The following is a 6,000-nucleotide window of genomic DNA, read 5'->3' as shown; positions in this document are numbered from 1 at the left end:
ATAATTATTCTTCTTTGATAAGAATTTATGTGTTGTAATTAATTACTGTAACTTTTAATTTTTTATGGATGTGTGATAAACTATTATATTTATACATATAACAGAAGAATAAATTAGTATGTTTAATTTTTTAAATATTGATCAACATAATTCATACTTATGGGTGCCAAATGATGATCTGACAGCACATTTTTCTTTATTGAAAACTCAGTCTGACTTTTTTAGTCAGACCCAAAATATATTTCAGACAGGAATACACTTGGTGTCAAAATATAATATATTTAAGTATAATAATTATTTAAGACGCATATTGATTTATGAAATCATTTAAAAGCAAAACAGTATGGTTTGATTTAACTAAATACATTAATTTATTCATTTTTTATTACAATAGGATTGTTTCATTCTATTAACAGATTTGATGATCGTTTTTTCTTTCTTCAATTTTGCATAAATGATAATGAAACATAAACAGTAATGCACCATCCATGCACCCAATAAATAAATAAACTTATATGACATTTTCAATAGCAACTTAATATTCCCATGTTATATAAATTGTCTATTGGTTTTATGATTAATTTAGATTCCTATTTATAGCACATGTAGCCACCAAAGAATTCTGTTAAAGTTTGAGAATAAAATAGGCTCAGGTTAAAATTACTGTGGACTTGCTTTTACAAATAACTTTTAGATGTTTGCATCTGTTTGCAAGAGTACGCATACCAAGACTCAGAAGTTTACAACTGTAAATAGTCTATTTTAAAGTAATTTAATAAATTATCTTACTAATTTCCAAAAACTATTATTATTATTGAACAAATACTGCTCTTCCGAATGTTTTAAAAAAGAGTTCAAAGCATGTTCTTTAAAAAGAAGTTATTTATCCATTTTTAATAATTAGCAATTTAAATTCGGACAGAAAATGGCGTAAACAGAATTGAACGACATTTGATTATTTCTCTACGGAAGGAGAGCAGAAGTAGCCTCAAGCGACAGCAGCTGATCTGCTGGTCAGATTGTCAAGTAATGTTGTAGTGCAAGTTCTTGCGTCCTTTTTAACAGTGATTGCATTTAGGATTCTTTTATCTGCGAACAGGTTAATTATGTGTGTTGTTATTAATTACAGTAACTTTTAATTTTTTATGGGTGTGATAAAATGTTTTTACATTGTGTTCAAGTTTCTAATCTAACAGTTGCTGGTAGACGTCATATACTTCACTGCCTACATTTTAATTAACTTTTCAAGACAAATATTAAATTACTTTACTTTGTTTTACGTTCCTTCGGCCATACTAAGAGATTGGTTTTTTTGTAAAAGAATATGCTTTGAGTTTTGAGGTCAGTTGCATTTGAAAGAATTTTTTGCGTAAAATTTTATTAAAAATACAGATATTGTAGTTGATATGTACTAAAACAGTAAATAAAAAGTTTGTGTGATAAATTTGAATTATGATACCGTTACATGCCCTGAATTTTTATTTATTTATTAGGGTTAGTTTAACTTAGGCCTTTGTGTTCCTAGATCAAAATACCTTCGTATTGCTAAACTTGTACATTATACAGTTTTTCATGAGTTTCGTTATTTTTTTTGGGAGCTAATGAATATGGTTTATTTCTGTTGATTTGCCTTAAAAGCCGTATTTAATAATATTTATTTATCTTTTAAAGCAGTGTGTATTTATTAAGAAACAACATTTTTTTTAATTTTATTAAAATAAGTCTAGGTTTCACTTTGTTTTCAGTAAAACTTAATAAATTTGGAGAGAACGCTATGAATTATTCCATGAAATTTTTTCATGTGTCAAAAAAAATATGTTTGTTATGGACTTCATACTCTACATCAGAGTATTAATCCAGTTTTACAACCAGGGCCAGAGAAAGGAGACCAAGGCCAGCTCAGTTTGCTAAGTAGAGCTATCAGGTTGAATTTTAAAGAACACAAAAGTGATGTTTTAAAATACATTAAACTTGTAATACCTTTGCGGTCTTGATTAATCCAAATTTTTGTGTGTAGAATATTAATTAAATAATTCCACACTGAGATGGGTTTGAATCTTTTTACAAAGGATTTAGAGCTGGTTTGGAATTTCATATTTATAACAAATCACGTAGTTATTGTTTATTGAAATTTGTTTTTGTTGACAAATAAAAATATATCCCCTATTTGTACTTGCATATATTTTGTATTAAGGCCAAATTAAGTTTAAATTGTTAAATTCAGAGCATTGCTGAACTCTGCCCTCTGATCTTACTGATTCTGAACTTATTTAGGTCAGTAGTTCTATAATTAATATGGCAATGCTCTTTGTTGTTTAATGTATGATTATTTAATTAAATTGGCCCTGAATTGAATTTTTATGTGGCTTACTAAACATTAGAAATACACACTTGTTATAGTATTTCTGAATATTGATAAGGAATTACAGTTTTGTTTCAGAAATTGCAATTATTATGTTTTGTGTACCAAAAATAAAATTGAATTTGGTCAGTTCAAAATTCAAAGTATCGAACAAAAAATATTTTATTTATCTTAATTTTGCTACAATAGATGTACAGGCTGCCCATTGAGAAAGCAAATTAATAAAAAAAGCAAGAAGGACAATTTTATTGTTTACATTAAAGTTCCATGTAATTAAAATATTCAGTACGATTGATGGGGATTATTATTTTGCTTCCATTGCCCTTTTTAAAAATAAATTACCAAAGAATTAAAAAATCTCCCCCTCCAGTTTATTTAAAATACAATTGAAACATTTTCTTTTACAGGAACAATATTACTCTGTTGATTAATTAAACAATTAAGAAAAAATTGATTAATTAAACAATTAAGAAAAAATTGATTAATTAAACAGTTAAGAAAAAATCCTGAATTTTCTGCATAAATGTGTGTACTTGTACATAAATATGTGTTGAACCACAGTCGCCACCAAGTAACAGTGAACTTGAAGTGCGATAATTACTATCCAACTTATACATCATGTTTATGCTAGACTAGAGATGACTAATCATGGTTTGCCAATGTTTCAGAGAACAATAGAATAACAGTGACGTGCAGGCTGATCATCCAAGCTTGCCGTTACGTAGTAATTTTTATTAACACCATCTGAATTGTGAATTGTTTTGTAGTTATATTTTTTAACTTTAAATATCTTCATTTTATTTATTTATTTTAACATTATTTTATGCAAATATATTCTAAATAATAATTGTGACTTTAATTACATCTATTCATATTTTTTATTTTATAATTAATTGTATGTATTTTGTGATGCTTCCCTGATCAATGAATGCTTTGTTAAGGTTTCCCCTGATTCACACAAGGAAATACTGGTATTTTCTTTTCTTTTATCCTTGGATTATTTTATTTATGCATTCCTGATATAATTTATAGAATTATTATTATTTACCAATCAGAATAAAAATTTATTTAATTTTTTTTCTTCTATTGAAGGTAATAAAAAAACATACTTTTTACTGTTACTTCTCCTTGGGTATGGACCTGGACCTGCTTTAATTATGAATGCAGTCCCATCGGATAATCAGGGGAATTCATCCCTGAACTTCTTCTGCCATCTTTGTTCAGATAATTGAGACCAACATTCTTGACTAAAAGTGCCATGCCCTTTGGTTTTGCATCGTAGTCCCCATGATGTTATCGGGGATTAGCATGCCAAATTATTTCAGGCAGCTTCCCTGAGCTACATGAATCTTTCGTATACAAACACAGTGTGCTCTGCAGTGTTGTCCGCTTTCCGCAATAGTAACAAACAGAGGTGCCCTTGTATACAGGTATTTTTGAAGCTACTACTGAAGAACTGCATCAGCTTGTACTCGGTTCTCTGTTCTTACAGTGGAGACTTCTATGGAGATCTGAGATCAGTGTACGGGTCCATCTACCCGTAGTTGACTGACCCTATCTCTCTTGCCAATTGTAAAGGAATGATGACTCCAGTCTCTGTGATGTAATGCTCCTACCTTCTTGAGAACATCCAGGAGTGCAAGGTCGGTCACTACCTCATTGGCATCACTTGAGACGGTCCTTTAGCACAGTGTTTCTCAACACAACTGATACAGCAGACCCCACAAAATGTTGCATGCCAAACTGAAGAAAGTGCAGGTTTTTTTTTTTTAGTAATTCACAGACTGATTACCTAAAAGGTTCAGATAGTACTATAAAACGACGGTATAATTTTCAGTAATCATCCACAAGATGCTCTGGTAGAGGTAGAGGAGAGAAAATTTGTCAAAAGTTATCCCAAGCAGTAGTTTTTGTCGAAACCCTAGATCTGATTTTCTTTTAGATTAATGTATGTGATCGAAGACTGTTCTTTGTACAAAATTATAGAAAAATTGGTTAGTTAGTTGCCATATTTGATCAAGATAAATAACGAAATAAGCAGAAGACAATCTGAATAAAACAATGTAATAAAAAACATATGAAATTGGAACTTTGAAATACTTTTTATTTTAAACTTAGTACACTGCAAACTTAATGCAATTGTATTTTATGTTTTTTATTTATTAGTTTGTCAATTCTTGGAACTCTGTTAGTGACTGCCATACACAAAGCTGAATTTATATTCATATGATTTCTTTCTGTTTTGTTTTGATACTAGTCATTGCCAAAAACGTTGATTCATATAATAAATTATTGGAAATGGCAGCAATACTCGTATGGCTTTTTTCAATATTCACTTGTTCCAAATCAGTAACACTGTGTTTTCATGTTGTTCAACAAACAGATTTAAAATCACATATTTCCTCTCCAATGAGCTTCCTCTTTTGGATAGTATTGATCAAATGCAGAACTAAATGCTGTTACATGTTTGACAACAATAGTTTTTAAATTGTTAATATTTATATCAGCTTCATTAATATATTCTGAAAATGAATGAAACCTATCATAGTTGTTACCCTTTACACGTTGGCACCATAGATGTAACTTTTTTGAATGCTTCTATTTTATTCCACAAATCAAAACTGGTAGCATTATTTCCTTGCGATGTTAAATTTAAGTCGTTTATTAATGAAAAGATATCCGATAAGTAAGCCAGTTTTCCAGTTCAATTGTGATCGAGGAAAGCATATCTTAGTTCTGTTATTTGTTTCAAGAAATCTTTCTACTTCGTAAAGTCTTTTTAATACTCTTCACTCCCTCTATGAATCATGAGACCTTGCCAATGGTGAGGGGGCTTGAGTGCTCAATGATACAGAGTGGCTGGACTGAAGGTGCAACCATGTTAGAGAGGTATCTGTTGAGAGCCAGACTAAGGAATGATTCCTGAAAGAGGGCAGGAACTCTTTCAGTAGTTGTTAAGGGCATAGGTCAGGAGGACTTACACAGCCATATCAACATCACCAACATCACTCAGTCTTCTGAGTACTGTGCAGCTGAAAGCAATGGAAAACTACAGCTGGTTTTTTTTCCAAGAAAATGTAACTTTCTGTAGTAACAAAGATGGAGGCGCCTTGCTTGGTAAAATGTTCCGAAGGTTAACAAGTCCCCCATTTGGATCTCTGGGTGGGGACTACTAAGGAAGGAATCGCCAGAAAATTAAAAAATAACATTCTTTGAGTCGGAGCATGGAATGTTAGAAGTCTAAAAAAGGTTGATGGGTTAGAAAATTTAAAGAGGGAAATGGATAGATTAAATGTAGATCTAGTAGGAATTAGTGAGGTTCGGTGAGAAGAGGAAAACTACTTTTGGTCAGATGATTTTAGAATAATTAACACAGCTTCAAATAAGGGGCAGGCAGGAGTAGGTTTCCAGAAGATAGGGAAGAAAGTAGAGTATTTAAAAATGCATAGCAACAGAATCATTGTAATAAGGATAAAATCAAAACCTAAGCCAACAACGATTGTTAATGTCTATATGCTTACAAGTGCCCATGATGATGAAGTAGAGTGTGTATACAAAGAAATTGACAAAGCAATTAAACACATAAAAAGGAATGAAAATTTAATTATAGTTCGAGATTGGAATACAAGCACTGGAAA

The 6,000-nt window shown here is 30.7% G+C and overlaps 1 protein-coding gene across 4 annotated transcripts in view; it reads left to right on the top strand.

The window, feature by feature from the left end:
- The first annotated feature begins 995 nt into the window (after window positions 1-995).
- LOC142334452 (uncharacterized) overlaps window positions 996-6,000 on the top strand; it is a 92,871-nt gene continuing 87,866 nt past the window's right edge. For 3 of the 4 annotated variants that reach the window (XM_075382477.1, XM_075382474.1, XM_075382475.1), the window contains exon 1: window positions 996-1,341. The gene's annotated coding sequence lies outside the window, so the exon portion shown is untranslated. The remainder of the gene's footprint in view (window positions 1,342-6,000) is intronic. The other variant, XM_075382476.1, reaches the window with a different exon arrangement.

Source organism: Lycorma delicatula, chromosome 1, assembly GCF_047948215.1.
Source record: "Lycorma delicatula isolate Av1 chromosome 1, ASM4794821v1, whole genome shotgun sequence".
In the NCBI taxonomy this organism is placed as follows: domain Eukaryota; kingdom Metazoa; phylum Arthropoda; class Insecta; order Hemiptera; family Fulgoridae; genus Lycorma; species Lycorma delicatula.
This window is presented reverse-complemented; position numbering and strand designations above follow the sequence as displayed.